The sequence below is a fragment of the Cetorhinus maximus genome, chromosome 31 (assembly GCF_964194155.1).
Source record: "Cetorhinus maximus chromosome 31, sCetMax3.hap1.1, whole genome shotgun sequence".
NCBI classification, from domain to species: domain Eukaryota; kingdom Metazoa; phylum Chordata; class Chondrichthyes; order Lamniformes; family Cetorhinidae; genus Cetorhinus; species Cetorhinus maximus.
The window spans coordinates 6471922-6490932 of record NC_135909.1 but is presented as its reverse complement, the minus strand read 5'-3'; positions in this window follow the sequence as shown (position 1 = coordinate 6490932).

Here is a 19011-nt window from a genome sequence, read left to right as displayed (position 1 = left end):
GCAGTGTAGTTGGTGTTGATGTGTCAGGGTTGATGAGAGTAGTGGAGTTGGTGTTGATGTGTCAGGGTTGATGAGAGCAGTGGAGTTGGTGTTGATGTGTCAGGGTTGATGAGAGCAGTGGAGTTGGTGTTGATGTGTCGGTCGATGAGAGCAGTGTAGTTGGTGTTGATGTGTCAGGGTCGATGAGAGCAGTGGAGTTGGTGTTGATGTGTCAGGGTCGATGAGAGCAGTGGAGATAGTGCTGACGTGTCAGGGTTGTTGACAGCAGTGTAGTTGGTGTTGATGTGTCAGGGTTGATGAGAGCAGTGGAGTTGGTGCTGATGTGTCAGGGTGGATGAGAGCAGTGGAGATGGTGTTGATGTGTCAGGGTCGATGAGAGCAGTGGAGTTGGTGTTGATGTGTCAGGGTCGATGAGAGCAGTGGAGTTGGTGTTGATGTGTCAGGGTCGATGAGAGCAGTGGAGTTGGTGTTGATGTGTCAGGGTCGATGAGAGCAGTGGAGTTGGTGTTGATGTGTCAGGGTGGATGAGAGCAGTGTAGTTGGTGTTGATGTGTCAGGGTCGATGAGAGCAGTGGAGTTGGTGTTGTTGTGTCAGGGTCGATGAGAGCAGTGGAGTTGGTGTTGATGTGTCAGGGTCGATGAGAGCAGTGGAGTTGGTGTTGTTGTGTCAGGGTGGATGAAAGCACTGGATTTGGTGTTGATGTGTCAGGGTGGATGAGAGCAGTGCAGTTGGTGTTGATGTGTCAGGGTCGATGAGAGCAGTGCAGTTGGTGTTGATGAGTCAGGGTCGATGAGGGCAGTGGAGTTGGTGTTGATGTGTCAGGGTCAATGAGAGCAGTGGAGTTGGTGTTGATGTGTCAGGGTTGATGAGAGCAGTGTAGTTGGTGTTGATGTGTCAGGGTTGATGAGAGCAGTGGAGTTGGTGTTGATGAGTCAGGGTCGATGAGAGCAGTGGAGTTGGTGTTGATGTGTCAGGGTTGATGAGAGCAGAGGAGTTGGTGTTGATGTGTCGGTCGATGAGAGCAGTGGAGATGGTGTTGATGTGTCAGTTGGTGAGAGCAGTGGAGTTGGTGTTGATCTGCCAGGGTCGATGAGAGCAGTGGAGTTGGTGTTGATATGTCAGGGTCGATGAGTGCAGTGGAGATGGTGTTGATGTGTGAGGGTCCATGAGAGCAGTGGAGTTGGTGTTCATGAGTCAGGGTCGATGAGAGCAGTGGAGTTGGTTTTGATGTGTCAGGGTTGATGAGAGCAGTGGAGTTGGTGTTGATGTGTCGGTCGATGAGAGAAGTGTAGTTGGTGTTGATGTGTCAGGATCGATGAGAGCAGTGTAGTTGGTGTTGATGTGTCAGGATCGATGAGAGCAGTGGAGTTGGTGTTGATGTGTCAGGGTTGATGAGAGCAGTGGAGTTGGTGTTGATGTGTCAGGGTCGATGAGAGCAGTGGAGTTGGTGTTGATGTGTCAGGGTCGATGAGAGCAGTGGAGTTGGTGTTGATGTGTCAGGGTCGATGAGAGCAGTGGAGTTAGTGTTGACGTGTCAGGGTTGTTGACAGCAGTGTAGTTGGTGTTGATGTGTCAGGGTTGATGAGAGCAGTGGAGTTGGTGTTGATCTGTCAGGGTCGATGAGAGCAGTGGAGTTGGTGTTGATGTGTCAGGGTCGATGAGAGCAGTGGAGTGGGTGTTGATGTGTCAGGGTTGATGAGAGCAGTGGAGTTGGTGTTGATGTGTCAGGGTCGATGAGGGCAGTGGAGTTGGTGTTGATGTGTCAGGGTTGATGAGAGCAGTGGAGTTGGTGTTGATATGTCAGGGTTGATGAGAGCAGTGGATTTGGTGTTGATGTGTCAGGGTCGATGAGAGCAGTGGAGTTGGTGTTGATGTGTCAGGGTCGATAAGAGCAGTGGAGTTGGTGTTGATGTGTCAGGGTCGATCAGAGCAGTGGAGTTAGTGTTGATGTGTCAAGGTCGATGAGAGCAGTGGAGTTGGTGTTGATGTGTCAGGGTCGATAAGAGCAGTGGAGTTGGTGTTGATGTGTCAGGGTCGATAAGAGCAGTGGAGTTGGTGTTGATGTGTCAGGGTCGATGAGAGCAGTGGAGTTGGTGTTCATGCGTCAGGGTTGATGAGAGCAGTGGAGTTGGTGTTGATGTGTCAGGGTCGATGAGAGCAGTGGAGTTGGTGTTCATGCGTCAGGGTTGATGAGAGCAGTGGAGTTGGTGTTGATGTGTCAGGGTGGATGAGAGCAGTGGAGTTGGTGTTGATGTGTCAGGTTCGATGAGAGCAGTGGAGTTGGTGTTGATGTGTCAGGTTCGATGAGAGCAGTGGAGTTGGTGTTGTTGTGTCAGGGCCGATGAGAGCAGTGGAGTTGGTGTTGATGTGTCAGGGCCGATGAGAGCAGTGGAGTTGGTGTTGATGTGTCAGGGCCGATGAGAGCAGTGGAGTTGGTGTTGTTATGTCAGGGTGGATGAAAGCAGTGGATTTGGTGTTGATGTGTCAGGGTGGATGAGAGCAGTGGAGTTGGTGTTGATGTGTCAGGGTCGATGAGAGCAGTGGAGTTGGTGTTGATGTGTCAGGGTGGATGAGAGCAGTGGAGTTGGTGTTGATGTGTCAGGGTCGATGAGAGCAGTGGAGTTGGTGTTGATGTGTCAGGGTCGATGAGAGCAGTGGAGTTGGTGTTGATGTGTCAGGGTGGATGAGAGCAGTGGAGTTGGTGTTGATGTGTCAGGGTCGGTGAGAGCAGTGGAGATGGTGTTGATGTGTCAGGGTCGATGAGAGCAGTGGAGTTGGTGTTGATGTGTCAGGGTTGATGAGAGCAGTGTAGTTGGTGCTGATGTGTCAGGGTGGATGAGAGCAGTGGAGTTCGTGTTGATGTGTCAGGGTTGATGAGAGCAGAGGAGTTGGTGTTGATGTGCCGGTCGATGAGAGCAGTGGAGTTGGTGTTGATGTGTCAGTTTGTGAGAGCAGTGGAGTTGGTGTGGATCTGTCAGGGTCGATGAGAGCAGTGGAGTTAGTGTTGATGTGTCAGGGTCGATGAGAGGAGTGTAGTTAGTGTTGATGTGTCAGGGTTGATGAGACCAGTGGAGTTGGTGTTGATGTGTCAGGGCTGATGAGAGCAGTGGAGTTGGTGTTGATGTGTCAGGGTCGATGAGAGCAGTGGAGGTGGTGTTGATGAGTCAGGGTCGATGAGATCAGTGGAGTTGGTGTTGATGTGTCAGGGTTGATGAGAGCAGTGGAGTTGCTGTTGATGTGTCGGTCGATGAGAGCAGTGTAGTTGGTGTTGATGTGTCAGGGTCGATCAGAGCAGTGGAGTTGGTGTTGATGGGTCAGGGTCGATGAGAGCAGTTGAGATAGTGTTGACGTGTCAGGGTTGATGAGAGCAGTGTAGTTGGTGTTGATGTGTCAGGGTTGATGAGAGCAGTGGAGTTGGTGCTGATGTGTCAGGGTGGATGAGAGCAGTGGAGTTGGTGTTGATGTGTCAGGGTCGATGAGAGCAGTGGAGTTGGTGTTGATTTGTCAGGGTCGATGAGAGCAGTGGAGTTGGTGCTGATGTTTCAGGGTCGATGAGAGCAGTGGAGTTGGTGTTGATGTGTGAGGGTCGATGAGAGCAGTGGAGTTGGTGTTGATGTGTCAGGGTGGATGAGAGCAGTGTAGTTGGTGTTGATGTGTCAGGGTCGATGAGAGCAGTGGAGTTGGTGTTGTTGCGTCAGGGTCGATGAGAGCAGTGGAGTTGGTGTTGATGTGTCAGGGTTGATCAGAGCAGAGGAGTTGGTGTTGATGTGTCAAGGTGGATGAGAGCAGAGGAGTTGGTGTTGATGTGCCGGTCGATGAGAGCAGTGGAGTTGGTGTTGATGTGTCAGGGTCGATGAGAGCAGTGGAGTTGGTGTTGATTTGTCAGGGTCGATGAGAGCAGTGGAGTTGGTGTTGATGTGTCAGGGTCGATGAGAGCAGTGGAGTTGGTGTTGATGTGTCAGTTGGTGAGAGCAGTGGAGTTGGTGTTGATCTGTCAGGGTCGATGAGAGCAGTGGAGTTGGTGTTGATATGTCAGGGTCGATGAGAGCAGTGGAGTTGGTGTTGATGTGTCAAGGTCGATGAGAGCAGTGGAGTTGGTGTTCATGTGTCAGGGTTGATGAGAGCAGTGGAGTTGGTGTTGATGTGTCAGGGTCATTGAGAGCAGTGGAGTTGGTGTTGATGTGTCAGGGTCGATGAGAGCAGTGGAGTTGGTGTTGATGTGTCAGGGTCGATGAGAGCAGTGGAGTTGGTGTTGATGTGTCAGGGTCGATGAGAGCAGTGGAGTTGGTGTTGATGTGTCAGGGTGGATGAGAGCAGTGTAGTTGGTGTTGATGTGTCAGGGTCGATGAGAGCAGTGGAGTTGGTGTTGTTGTGTCAGGGTCGATGTGAGCAGTGGAGTTGGTGTTGATGTGTCAGGGTGGATGAGAGCAGTGGATTTGGTGTTGATGTGTCAGGGTTGATGAGAGCAGTGGAGTTGGTGTTGATGTGTCAGGGTGGATGAGAGCAGTGGAGTTGGTGTTGATGTGTCAGGGTCGATGAGAGCAGTGGAGTTGGTGTTGATGTGTCAGGGTTGATGAGAGCAGTGGAGTTGGTGTTGATGTGTCAGGGTTGATGAGAACAGTGGAGTTGGTGTTGATGTGTCAGGGTCATTGAGAGCAGTGGAGTTGGTGTTGATGTGTCAGGGTCGATGAGAGCAGTGGAGTTGGTGTTGATGTGTCAGGGTCGATGAGAGCAGTGGAGTTGGTGTCGATGTGTCAGGGTCGATGAGAGCAGTGGAGTTGGTGTTGATGTGTCAGGGTGGATGAGAGCAGTGTAGTTGGTGTTGATGTGTCAGGGTCGATGAGAGCAGTGGAGTTGGTGTTGTTGTGTCAGGGTCGATGTGAGCAGTGGAGTTGGTGTTGATGTGTCAGTGTCGATGAGAGCAGTGGATTTGGTGTTGTTGTGTCAGGGTCGATGAGAGCAGTGGAGTTGGTGTTGATGTGTCAGGGTGGATGAGAGCAGTGGAGTTGGTGTTGATGTGTCAGGGTCGATGAGAGCAGTGGAGATGGTGTTGATGTGTCAGGGTCAATGAGAGCAGTGGAGTTGGTGTTGATGTGTCAGGGTTGATGAGAGCAGTGTAGTTGGTGTTGATGTGTCAGGGTTGATGAGAGCAGTGGAGTTGGTGTTGATGAGTCAGGGTCGATGAGAGCAGTGGAGTTGGTGTTGATGTGTCAGGGATGATGAGAGCAGAGGAGTTGGTGTTGATGTGCCGGTCGATGAGAGCAGTGGAGTTGGTGTTGATGTGTCAGTTGGTGAGAGCAGTGGAGTTGGTGTTGATCTGTCAGGGTCGATGAGAGCAGTGGAGTTGGTGTTGATATGTCAGGGTCGATGACAGCAGTGGAGATGGTGTTGATGTGTCAGGGTGGATGAGAGCAGTGGAGTTAGTGTTGATGTGTCAGGGTCGATGAGAGCAGTGTAGTTAGTGTTGATGTGTCAGGGTTGATGAGACCAGTGGAGTTGGTGTTGATGTGTCAGGGTTGATGAGAGCAGTGGAGTTGGTATTGATGAGTCAGGGTCGATGAGAGCAGTGGAGTTGGTGTTGATGTGTCAGGGTTGATGAGAGCAGTGGAGTTGGTGTTGATGTGTCGGTCGATGAGAGCAGTGGAGTTGGTGTTGATGTGTCAGGGTCGATGAGAGCAGTGGAGTTGGTGTCGATGTGTCAGGGTCGATGAGAGCAGTGGAGTTGGTGTTGATGTGTCGGTCGATGAGAGCAGTGGCGTTGGTGTTGATGTGTCGGTTGATGAGAGCAGTGGAGTTGGTGTTGACGTGTCAGGGTTGATGAGAGCAATGGAGTTGGTGTTGATGTGTCAGGGTCGATGAGAGCAGTGGAGTTGGTGTTGATGTGTCAGGGTCGATGAGAGCAGTGGAGTTAGTGTTGATGTGTCAGGGTCGATGAGAGCAGTGTAGTTAGTGTTGATGTGTCAGGGTTGATGAGACCAGTGGAGTTGGTGTTGATGTGTCAGGGTTGATGAGAGCAGTGGAGTTGGTATTGATGAGTCAGGGTCGATGAGAGCAGTGGAGTTGGTGTTGATGTGTCAGGGTTGATGAGAGCAGTGGAGTTGGTGTTGATGTGTCGGTCGATGAGAGCAGTGGAGTTGGTGTTGATGTGTCAGGGTCGATGAGAGCAGTGGAGTTGGTGTCGATGTGTCAGGGTCGATGAGAGCAGTGGAGTTGGTGTTGATGTGTCAGGGTCGATGAGAGCAGTGGAGTTGGTGTTGATGTGTCAGGGTCGATGAGAGCAGTGGAGTTGGTGTTGATGTGTCAGGGTGGATGAGAGCATTGGAGTTGGTGTTGATCTGTCAGGATGGATGAGAGCAGTGGAGTTGGTGTTGATGTGTCAGGGTGGATGAGAGCAGTGGAGTTGGTGTTGATGTGTCACGGTGGATGAGAGCAGTGGAGTTGGTGTTGATGTGTCAGGGTGGATGAGAGCAGTGGAGTTGGTGTTGATGTGTCGGTTGATGAGAGCAGTGGAGTTGGTGTTGATGTGTCAGGGTGGATGAGAGCAGTGGAGTTGGTGTTGATGTGTCAGGGTCGAAGAGAGCAGTGGAGTTGGTGTTGATGTGTCAGGGTGGATGAGAGCAGTGGAGTTGGTGTTGATGTGTCAGGGTGGATGAGAGCAGTGGAGTTGGTGTTGATGTGTCAGGGTGGATGAGAGCAGTGGAGTTGGTGTTGATGTGTCAGGGTCGATGAGAGCAGTGGAGTTGGTGTTGATGTGTCAGGGTCGATGAGAGCAGTGGAGTTGGTGTTGATGTTTCAGGGTGGATGAGAGCAGTGGAGTTGGTGTTGATGTGTCAGGGTCGATGAGAGCAGTGGAGTTGGTGTTGATGTGTCAGGGTTGATGAGAGCAGTGGAGTTGGTGTTGATGTGTCGGTCAATGAGAGCAGTGTAGTTGGTGTTGATGTGTCAGGGTCGATGAGAGCAGTGGAGTTGGTGTTGACGTGTCAGGGTTGATGAGAGCAGTGTAGTTGGTGTTGATGTGTCAGGGTTGATGAGAGCAGTGGAGTTGGTGCTGATGTGTCAGGGTGGATGAGAGCAGTGGAGTTAATGTTGATCTGTCTGGGTCGATGAGAGCAGTGTAGTTGGTGTGGATGTGTCAGGGTTGATGAGAGCAGTGGAGTTGGTGTTGATGTGTCAGGGTCGATGAGAGCAGTGGAGTTGGTGTTGATGTGTCAAGGTCGTTGAGAGCAGTGGAGTTGGTGTTCATGTGTCAGGGTCGATGAGAGCAGTGGAGTTGGTGTTCACGTGTCAGCGTTGATGAGAGCAGTGGAGTTGGTGTTGATGTGTCAGGGTTGTTTGCAGCAGTGGAGTTGGTGTTGATGTGTCAGGGTCGATGAGAACAGTGGAGTTGGTGTTGATGTGTCAGGGTAGATGAGAGCAGTGGAGTTGGTGTTGATGTGTCAGGGTCGATGAGAGCAGTGGAGTTGGTGTTGATGTGTCAGGGTCGATGAGAGCAGTGGAGTTGGTGTTGATGTGTCAGGGTCGATGAGAGCAGTGGAGTTGGTGTTGATGTGTCACGGTGGATGAGAGCAGTGTAGTTGGTGTTGATGTGTCAGGGTCGATGAGAGCAGTGGAGTTGGTGTTGTTGTGTCAGGGTCGATGAGAGCAGTGGAGTTGGTGTTGATGTGTCAGGGTCGATGAGAGCAGTGGAGTTGGTGTTGTTGTGTCAGGGTGGATGAAAGCACTGGATTTGGTGTTGATGTGTCAGGGTGGATGAGAGCAGTGCAGTTGGTGTTGATGTGTCAGGGTCGATGAGAGCAGTGCAGTTGGTGTTGATGTGTCGGTCGATGAGAGCAGTGGAGTTGGTATTGATGAGTCAGGGTCGATGAGAGCAGTGGAGTTGGTGTTGATGTGTCAGGGTTGATGAGAGCAGTGGAGTTGGTGTTGATGTGTCGGTCGATGAGAGCAGTGGAGTTGGTGTTGATGTGTCAGGGTCGATGAGAGCAGTGGAGTTGGTGACGATGTGTCAGGGTCGATGAGAGCAGTGGAGTTGGTGTTGATGTGTCGGTCGATGAGAGCAGTGGAGTTGGTGTTGATGTGTCGGTTGATGAGAGCAGTGGAGTTGGTGTTGACGTGTCAGGGTTGATGAGAGCAATGGAGTTGGTGTTGATGTGTCAGGGTCGATGAGAGCAGTGGAGTTGGTGTTGATGTGTCAGGGTCGATGAGAGCAGTGGAGTTGGTGTTGATGTGTCAGGGTTTATGAGAGCAGTGGAGGTGGTGTTGATGTGTCACGGTCAATGAGAGCAGTGGAGTTGGTGTTGATGTGTCAGGGTCGATGAGAGCAGTGGAGTTGGTGTTGATGTGTCAGGGTGGATGAGAGCATTGGAGTTGGTGTTGATGTGTCAGGGTGGATGAGAGCAGTGGAGTTGGTGTTGATGTGTCAGGGTGGATGAGAGCAGTGGAGTTGGTGTTGATGTGTCACGGTGGATGAGAGCAGTGGAGTTGGTGTTGATGTGTCAGGGTGGATGAGAGCAGTGGAGTTGGTGTTGATGTGTCGGTTGATGAGAGCAGTGGAGTTGGTGTTGATGTGTCAGGGTGGATGAGAGCAGTGGACTTGGTGTTGATGTGTCAGGGTCGAAGAGAGCAGTGGAGTTGGTGTTGCTGTGTCAGGGTGGATGAGAGCAGTGGAGTTGGTGTTGATGTGTCAGGGTGGATGAGAGCAGTGGAGTTGGTGTTGATGTGTCAGGGTGGATGAGAGCAGTGGAGTTGGTGTTGATGTGTCAGGGTGGATGAGAGCAGTGGAGTTGGTGTTGATGTGTCAGGGTGGATGAGAGCAGTGGAGTTGGTGTTGATGTGTCAGGGTCGATGAGAGCAGTGGAGTTGGTGTTCATGTGTCAGGGTTGATGAGAGCAGTGGAGTTGGTGTTGATGTTTCAGGGTGGATGAGAGCAGTGGAGTTGGTGTTGATGTGTCAGGGTCGATGAGAGCAGTGGAGTTGGTGTTGATATGTCAGGGTCGATGAGAGCAGTGGAGTTGGTGTTGATGTGTCAGGGTTGATGAGAGCAGAGGAGTTGGTGTTGATGTGCCGGTCGATGAGAGCAGTGGAGTTGGTGTTGATGTGTCAGTTGGTGAGAGCAGTGGAGATGGTGTTGATCTGTCAGGGTCGATGAGAGCAGTGGAGTTGGTGTTGATATGTCAGGTTCGATGACAGCAGTGGAGATGGTGTTGATGTGTCAGGGTCGATGAGAGCAGTGGAGTTAGTGTTGATGTGTCAGGGTTGATGAGACCAGTGGAGTTGGTGTTGATGTGTCAGGGTTGATGAGAGCAGTGGAGTTGGTGTTGATGTGTCAGGGTTGATGAGAGCAGTGGAGTTGGTGTTGATGTGTCAGGGTTGATGAGAGCAGTGGAGTTGGTGTTGATGTGTCGGTCGATGAGAGCAGTGGAGTTGGTGTTGATGTGTCAGGGTCGATGAGAGCAGTGGAGTTGGTGTCGATGTGTCAGGGTCGATGAGAGCAGTGGAGTTGGTGTTGATGTGTCGGTCGATGAGAGCAGTGGCGTTGGTGTTGATGTGTCGGTTGATGAGAGCAGTGGAGTTGGTGTTGACGTGTCAGGGTTGATGAGAGCAATGGAGTTGGTGTTGATGTGTCAGGGTCGATGAGAGCAGTGGAGTTGGTGTTGATGTGTCAGGGTCGATGAGAGCAGTGGAGTTGGTGTTGATGTGTCAGGGTTTATGAGAGCAGTGGAGGTGGTGTTGATGTGTCACGGTCAATGAGAGCAGTGGAGTTGGTGTTGATGTGTCAGGGTCGATGAGAGCAGTGGAGTTGGTGTTGATGTGTCAGGGTGGATGAGAGCATTGGAGTTGGTGTTGATGTGTCAGGATGGATGAGAGCAGTGGAGTTGGTGTTGATGTGTCAGGGTGGATGAGAGCAGTGGAGTTGGTGTTGATGTGTCACGGTGGATGAGAGCAGTGGAGTTGGTGTTTATGTGTCAGGGTGGATGAGAGCAGTGGAGTTGGTGTTGATGTGTCGGTTGATGAGAGCAGTGGAGTTGGTGTTGATGTGTCAGGGTGGATGAGAGCAGTGGAGTTGGTGTTGATGTGTCAGGGTCGAAGAGAGCAGTGGAGTTGGTGTTGCTGTGTCAGGGTGGATGAGAGCAGTGGAGTTGGTGTTGATGTGTCAGGGTGGATGAGAGCAGTGGAGTTGGTGTTGATGTGTCAGGGTGGATGAGAGCAGTGGAGTTGGTGTTGATGTGTCAGGGTGTATGAGAGCAGTGGAGTTGGTGTTGATGTGTCAGGGTGGATGAGAGCAGTGGAGTTGGTGTTGATGTGTCAGGGTCGATGAGAGCAGTGGAGTTGGTGTTGATGTGTCAGGGTTGATGAGAGCAGTGGAGTTGGTGTTGATGTTTCAGGGTGGATGAGAGCAGTGGAGTTGGTGTTGATGTGTCAGGGTCGATGAGAGCAGTGGAGTTGGTGTTGATGTGTCAGGGTTGATGAGAGCAGTGGAGTTGGTGTTGATGTGTCGGTCAATGAGAGCAGTGTAGTTGGTGTTGATGTGTCAGGGTCGATGAGAGCAGTGGAGTTGGTGTTGACGTGTCAGGGTTGATGAGAGCAGTGTAGTTGGTGTTGATGTGTCAGGGTTGATGAGAGCAGTGGAGTTGGTGCTGATGTGTCAGGGTGGATGAGAGCAGTGGAGTTAATGTTGATCTGTCTGGGTCGATGAGAGCAGTGTAGTTGGTGTGGATGTGTCAGAGTTGATGAGAGCAGTGGAGTTGGTGTTGATGTGTCAGGGTCGATGAGAGCAGTGGAGTTGGTGTTGATGTGTCAGGGTCGATGAGAGCAGTGGAGTTGGTGTTGATGTGTCAAGGTCGTTGAGAGCAGTGGAGTTGGTGTTCATGTGTCAAGGTCGATGAGAGCAGTGGAGTTGGTGTTCATGTGTCAGCGTTGATGAGAGCAGTGGAGTTGGTGTTGATGTGTCAGGGTTGTTTGCAGCAGTGGAGTTGGTGTTGATGTGTCAGGGTTGATGAGAACAGTGGAGTTGGTGTTGATGTGTCAGGGTAGATGAGAGCAGTGGAGTTGGTGTTGATGTGTCAGGGTCGATGAGAGCAGTGGAGTTGGTGTTGATGTGTCAGGGTCGATGAGAGCAGTGGAGTTGGTGTTGATGTGTCAGGGTCGATGAGAGCAGTGGAGTTGGTGTTGATGTGTCACGGTGGATGAGAGCAGTGTAGTTGGTGTTGATGTGTCAGGGTCGATGAGAGCAGTGGAGTTGGTGTTGTTGTGTCAGGGTCGATGAGAGCAGTGGAGTTGGTGTTGATGTGTCAGGGTCGATGAGAGCAGTGGAGTTGGTGTTGTTGTGTCAGGGTGGATGAAAGCACTGGATTTGGTGTTGATGTGTCAGGGTGGATGAGAGCAGTGCAGTTGGTGTTGATGTGTCAGGGTCGATGAGAGCAGTGCAGTTGGTGTTGATGTGTCAGGGTTGATGAGACCAGTGGAGTTGGTGTTGATGTGTCAGGGTTGATGAGAGCAGTGGAGTTGGTATTGATGAGTCAGGGTCGATGAGAGCAGTGGAGTTGGTGTTGATGTGTCAGGGTTGATGAGAGCAGTGGAGTTGGTGTTGATGTGTCGGTCGATGAGAGCAGTGGAGTTGGTGTTGATGTGTCAGGGTCGATGAGAGCAGTGGAGTTGGTGACGATGTGTCAGGGTCGATGAGAGCAGTGGAGTTGGTGTTGATGTGTCGGTCGATGAGATCAGTGGAGTTGGTGTTGATGTGTCGGTTGATGAGAGCAGTGGAGTTGGTGTTGACGTGTCAGGGTTGATGAGAGCAATGGAGTTGGTGTTGATGTGTCAGGGTCGATGAGAGCAGTGGAGTTGGTGTTGATGTGTCAGGGTCGATGAGAGCAGTGGAGTTGGTGTTGATGTGTCAGGGTTTATGAGAGCAGTGGAGGTGGTGTTGATGTGTCACGGTCAATGAGAGCAGTGGAGTTGGTGTTGATGTGTCAGGGTCGATGAGAGCAGTGGAGTTGGTGTTGATGTGTCAGGGTGGATGAGAGCATTGGAGTTGGTGTTGATGTGTCAGGGTGGATGAGAGCAGTGGAGTTGGTGTTGATGTGTCAGGGTGGATGAGAGCAGTGGAGTTGGTGTTGATGTGTCACGGTGGATGAGAGCAGTGGAGTTGGTGTTGATGTGTCAGGGTGGATGAGAGCAGTGGAGTTGGTGTTGATGTGTCGGTTGATGAGAGCAGTGGAGTTGGTGTTGATGTGTCAGGGTGGATGAGAGCAGTGGAGATGGTGTTGATGTGTCAGGGTCGATGAGAGCAGTGGAGTTGGTGTTGATGTGTCAGGGTCGAAGAGAGCAGTGGAGTTGGTGTTGCTGTGTCAGGGTGGATGAGAGCAGTGGAGTTAGTGTTGATGTGTCAGGGTGGATGAGAGCAGTGGAGTTGGTGTTGATGTGTCAGGGTGGATGAGAGCAGTGGAGTTGGTGTTGATGTGTCAGGGTGGATGAGAGCAGTGGAGTTGGTGTTGATGTGTCAGGGTCGATGAGAGCAGTGGAGTTGGTGTTGATGTGTCAGGGTTGATGAGAGCAGTGGAGTTGGTGTTGATGTTTCAGGGTGGATGAGAGCAGTGGAGTTGGTGTTGATGTGTCAGGGTCGATGAGAGCAGTGGAGTTGGTGTTGATATGTCAGGGTCGATGAGAGCAGTGGAGTTGGTGTTGATGTGTCAGGGTTGATGAGAGCAGAGGAGTTGGTGTTGATGTGCCGGTCGATGAGAGCAGTGGAGTTGGTGTTGATGTGTCAGTTGGTGAGAGCAGTGGAGATGGTGTTGATCTGTCAGGGTCGATGAGAGCAGTGGAGTTGGTGTTGATATGTCAGGTTCGATGACAGCAGTGGAGATGGTGTTGATGTGTCAGGGTCGATGAGAGCAGTGGAGTTAGTGTTGATGTGTCAGGGTTGATGAGACCAATGGAGTTGGTGTTGATGTGTCAGGGTTGATGAGAGCAGTGGAGTTGGTGTTGATGTGTCAGGGTCGATGAGAGCAGTGGAGTTGGTATTGATGAGTCAGGGTCGATGAGAGCAGTGGAGTTGGTGTTGATGTGTCAGGGTTAATGAGAGCAGTGGAGTTGGTGTTTATGTGTCGGTCGATGAGAGCAGTGTAGTTGGTGTTGATGTGTCAGGGTCGATGAGAGCAGTGGAGTTGGTGTCGATGTGTCAGGGTCGATGAGAGCAGTGGAGTTGGTGTTGATGTGTCGGTCGATGAGAGCAGTGGAGTTGGTGTTGATGTGTCGGTTGGTGAGAGCAGTGGAGTTGGTGTTGATCTGTCAGGGTTGATGAGAGCAATGGAGTTGGTGTTGATGTGTCAGGGTCGATGAGAGCAGTGGAGTTGATGTTGATGTGTCAGGGTCGATGAGAGCAGTGGAGTTGGTGTTGATGTGTCAGGGTTTATGAGAGCAGTGGAGGTGGTGTTGATGTGTCAGGGTCATTGAGAGCAGTGGAGTTGGTGTTGATGAGTCAGGGTCGATGAGAGCAGTGGAGTTGGTGTTGATGTGTCGGTCGATGAGACCAGTGGAGTTGGTGTTGATGTGTCAGGGTTGATGAGAGCAGTGGAGTTGGTGTTGATGTGTCAGGGTTGATGAGAGCAGTGGAGTTGGTGTTGATGTGTCGGTCGATGAGAGCAGTGTAGTTGGTGTTGATGTGTCAGCGTCGATGAGAGCAGTGGAGTTGGTGTTGATGTGTCAGGGTGGATGAGAGCAGTGGAGTTGGTGTTGATGTGTCAGGGTCGATGAGAGCAGTGGAGTTGGTGTTGATGTGTCAGGGTGGATGAGAGCAGTGGAGTTGGTGTTGATGTGTCAGGGTTGATGAGAGCAGTGTAGTTGGTGTTGATGTGTCAGGGTTGATGAGAGCAGTGGAGTTGGTGTTGATGTGTCAGGGTCGATCAGAGCAGTGGAGTTGGTGTTGATGTGTCAGGGTCGATTAGAGCAGTGGAGTTGGTGTTGATGTGTCAGGGTCGATGAGAGCAGTGGAGTTGGTGTTGATGTGTCGGTCGATGAGAGCAGTGGAGTTGGTGTTGATGTGTCAGGGTCGATCAGAGCAGTGGAGTTGGTGTTGATGTGTCAGGGTCGATGAGAGCAGTGGAGTTGGTGTTGATGTGTCAGGGTCGATCAGAGCAGTGGAGTTGGTGTTGATGTGTCAGGGTCGATGAGAGCAGTGGAGTTGGTGTTGATGTGTCAAGGTCGATGAGAGCAGTGGAGTTGGTGTTCATGTGTCAGGATCGATTAGAGCAGTGGAGTTGGTGTTCATGCGTCAGGGTTGATGAGAGCAGTGGAGTTGGTGTTGATGTGTCAGGGTTGATGAGAGCAGTGGAGTTGGTGTTGATGTGTCAGGGTTGATGAGAACAGTGGAGTTGGTGTTGATGTGTCAGGGTCGATGAGAGCAGTGGAGTTGGTGTTGATGTGTCAGGGTAGATGAGAGCAGTGGAGTTGGTGTTGATGTGTCAGGGTTGATGAGAGCAGTGGAGTTGGTGTTGATGTGTCAGGGTTGATGAGAGCAGTGGAGTTGGTGTTGATGTGTCAGGGTTGATGAGAGCAGTGGAGTTGGTGTTGATGTGTCAGGGTTGATGAGAGCAGTGCAGTTGGTGTTGATGTGTCAGGGTCGATGAGAGCAGTGGAGTTGGTGTTGATGTGTCAGGGTAGATGAGAGCAGTGGAGTTGGTGTTGATGTGTCAGGGTTGATGAGAGCAGTGGAGTTGGTGTTGATGTGTCAGGGTCGATGAGAGCAGTGGAGTTGGTGTTGATGTGTCAGGGTCGATGAGAGCAGTGGAGTTGGTGTTGATGTGTCAGGGTTGATGAGAGCAGTGGAGTTGGTGTTGATGTGTCAGGGTGGATGAGAGCAGTGTAGTTGGTGTTAATGTGTCAGGGTCGATGAGAGCAGTGGAGTTGGTGTTGTTGTGTCAGGGTCGATGTGAGCAGTGGAGTTGGTGTTGATGTGTCAGGGTCGATGAGAGCAGTGGAGTTGGTGTTGTTGTGTCAGGGTGTATGACAGCAGTGGATTTGGTGTTGATGTGTCAGGGTGGATGAGAGCAGTGGAGTTGGTGTTGATGTGTCAGGGTCGATGAGAGCAGTGGAGTTGGTGTTGATGTGTCAGGGTAGATGAGAGCAGTGGAGTTGGTGTTGATGTGTCAGGGTTGATGAGAGCAGTGTAGTTGGTGTTGATGTGTCAGGGTTGATGAGAGCAGTGTAGTTGGTGTTGATGTGTCAGGGTTGATGAGAGCAGTGGAGTTGGTGTTGATGAGTCAGGGTCAATGAGAGCAGTGGAGTTGGTGTTGATGTGTCAGGGTTGATGAGAGCAGTGGAGTTGGTGTTGATGAGTCAGGGTCAATGAGAGCAGTGGAGTTGGTGTTGATGTGTCAGGGTTGATGAGAGCAGAGGAGTTGGTGTTGATGTGCCGGTCGATGAGAGCAGTGGAGTTGATGTTGATGTGTCAGTTGGTGAGAGCAGTGGAGTTGGTGTTGATCTGTCAGGGTCGATGAGAGCAGTGGAGTTGGTGTTGATATGTCAGGGTCGATGACAGCAGTGGAGATGGTGTTGATGTGTCAGGGTGGATGAGAGCAGTGGAGTTAGTGTTGATGTGTCAGGGTCGATGAGAGCAGTGGAGTTAGTGTTGATGTGTCAGGGTTGATGAGACCAGTGGAGTTGGTGTTGATGTGTCAGGGTTGATGAGAGCAGTGGAGTTGGTATTGATGAGTCAGGGAAGATGAGAGCAGTGGAGTTGGTGTTGATGTGTCAGGGTTGATGAGAGCAGTGGAGTTGGTGTTGATGTGTCGGTCGATGAGAGCAGTGGAGTTGGTGTTGATGTGTCAGGGTCGATGAGAGCAGTGGAGTTGGTGTCGATGTGTCAGGGTCGATGAGAGCAGTGGAGTTGGTGTTGATGTGTCGGTCGATGACATCAGTGGAGGTGGTGTTCATGTGTCGGTTGATGAGAGCAGTGGAGTTGGTGTTGACTTGTGAGGGTTGATGAGAGCAATGGAGTTGGTGTTGATCTGTCAGGTTCGATGAGAGCAGTGGAGTTGGTGTTGATGTGTCAGGGTCGATGAGAGCAGTGGAGTTGGTGTTGATGTGTCAGGGTTTATGAGAGCAGTGGAGGTGGTGTTGATGTGTCAGGGTCAATGAGAGCAGTGGAGTTGGTGTTGATGTGTCAGGGTCGATGAGAGCAGTGGAGTTGGTGTTGATGTGTCAGGGTGGATGAGAGCAGTGGAGTTGGTGTTGATGTGTCAGGGTGGATGAGAGCAGTGGAGTTGGTGTTGATGTGTCAGGGTGGATGAGAGCAGTGGAGTTGGTGTTGATGTGTCAGGGTGGATGAGAGCAGTGGAGTTGGTGTTGATGTGTCAGGGTGGATGAGAGCAGTGGAGTTGGTGTTGATGTGTCGGTTGATGAGAGCAGTGGAGTTGGTGTTGATGTGTCAGGGTGGATGAGAGCAGTGGAGTTGGTGTTGATGTGTCAGGGTGGATGAGAGCAGTGGAGTTGGTGTTGATGTGTCAGGGTCGATGAGAGCAGTGGAGTTGGTGTTGCTGTGTCAGGGTGGATGAGAGCAGTGGAGTTGGTGTTGATGTGTCAGGGTGGATGAGAGCAGTGGAGTTGGTGTAGATGTGGCAGGGTGGATGAGAGCAGTGGAGTTGGGGTTGATGTGTCAGGGTGGATGAGAGCAGTGGAGTTGGTGTTGATGTGTCAGGGTGGATGAGAGCAGTGGAGTTGGTGTTGATGTGTCAGGGTCGATGAGAGGAGTGTAGTTAGGGTTGATGTGTCAGGGTTGATGAGACCAGTGGAGTTGGTGTTGATGTGACAGGGCTGATGAGAGCAGTGGAGTTGGTGTTGATGTGTCAGGGTCGATGAGAGCAGTGGAGTTGGTGTTGATGTGTCAGGGTTGATGAGAGCAGTGGAGTTGGTGTTGATGTGTCGGTCAATGAGAGCAGTGTAGTTGGTGTTGATGTATCAGGGTCGATGAGAGCAGTGGAGTTGGTGTTGACGTGTCAGGGTTGATGAGAGCAGTGTAGTTGGTGTTGATGTGTCAGGGTTGATGAGAGCAGTGGAGTTGGTGCTGATGTGTCAGGGTGGATGAGAGCAGTGGAGTTAGTGTTGATCTGTCTGGGTCGATGAGAGCAGTGTAGTTGGTGTTGATGTGTCAGGGTTGATGAGAGCAGTGGAGTTGGTGTTGATGTGTCAGGGTCGATGAGAGCAGTGGAGTTGGTGTTGATGTGTCAGGGTCGATGAGAGCAGTGGAGTTGGTGTTGATGTGTCAAGGTCGTTGAGAGCAGTGGAGTTGGTGTTCATGTGTCAGGGTCGATGAGAGCAGTGGAGTTGGTGTTCATGTGTCAGCGTTGATGAGAGCAGTGGAGTTGGTGTTGATGTGTCAGGGTTGTTTGCAGCAGTGGAGTTGGTGTTGATGTGTCAGGGTTGATGAGAACAGTGGAGTTGGTGTTGATGTGTCAGGGTAGATGAGAGCAGTGGAGTTGGTGTTGATGTGTCAGGGTCGATGAGAGCAGTGGAGTTGGTGTTGATGTGTCAGGGTCGATGAGAGCAGTGGAGTTGGTGTTGATGTGTCAGGGTCGATGAGAGCAGTGGAGTTGGTGTTGATGTGTCACGGTGGATGAGAGCAGTGTAGTTGGTGTTGATGTGTCAGGGTCGATGAGAGCAGTGGAGTTGGTGTTGTTGTGTCAGGGTCGATGAGAGCAGTGGAGTTGGTGTTGATGTGTCAGGGTCGATGAGAGCAGTGGAGTTGGTGTTGTTGTGTCAGGGTGGATGAAAGCACTGGATTTGGTGTTGATGTGTCAGGGTGGATGAGAGCAGTGCAGTTGGTGTTGATGTGTCAGGGTGGATGAGAGCAGTGGAGTTGGTGTTGATGTGTCAGGGTTGATGAGAGCAGTGCAGTTGGTGTTGATGTGTCAGGGTCGATGAGAGCAGTGGAGTTGGTGTTGATGAGTCAGGGTCGATGAGAGCAGTGGAGTTGGTGTTGATGTGTCAGGGTTGATGAGAGCAGAGGAGTTGGTGTTGATGTGTCGGTCGATGAGAGCAGTGGAGTTGGTGTTGATGTGTCAGTTGGTGAGAGCAGTGGAGTTGGTGTTGATCTGCCAGGGTCGATGAGAGCAGTGGAGTTGGTGTTGATATGTCAGGGTCGATGAGTGCAGTGGAGATGGTGTTGATGTGTCAGGGTGGATGAGAGCAGTGGAGTTAGTGCTGATTTGTCAGGGTCGATGAGAGCAGTGTAGTTGGTGTTGATGTGTCAGGGTTGATGAGAGCAGTGGAGTTGGTGTTGATGTGTCAGGGTTGATGAGAGCAGTGGAGTTGGTGTTGATGTGTGAGGGTCCATGAGAGCAGTGGAGTTGGTGTTCATGAGTCAGGGTCGATGAGAGCAGTGGAGTTGGTGTTGATGTGTCAGGTTTGATGAGAGCAGTGGAGTTGGTGTTGATGTGTCAGGATCGATGAGAGCAGTGTAGTTGGTGTTGATGTGTCAGGGTTGATGAGAGTAGTGGAGTGGGTGTTGATGTGTCAGGGTTGATGAGAGCAGTGGAGTTGGTGTTGATGTGTCGGTCGATGAGAGCAGTGTAGTTGGTGTTGATGTGTCAGGGTCGATGAGAGCAGTGGAGTTGGTGTTGATGTGTCAGGGTCGATGAGAGCAGTGGAGATAGTGCTGACGTGTCAGGGTTGTTGACAGCAGTGTAGTTGGTGTTGATGTGTCAGGGTTGATGAGAGCAGTGGAGTTGGTGCTGATGTGTCAGGGTGGATGAGAGCAGTGGAGATGGTGTTGATGTGTCAGGGTCGATGAGAGCAGTGGAGTTGGTGTTGATGTGTCAGGGTCGATGAGAGCAGTGGAGTTGGTGTTGATGTGTCAGGGTCGATGAGAGCAGTGGAGTTGGTGTTGATGTGTCAGGGTCGATGAGAGCAGTGGAGTTGGTGTTGATGTGTCAGGGTGGATGAGAGCAGTGTAGTTGGTGTTGATGTGTCAGGGTCGATGAGAGCAGTGGAGTTGGTGTTGTTGTGTCAGGGTCGATGAG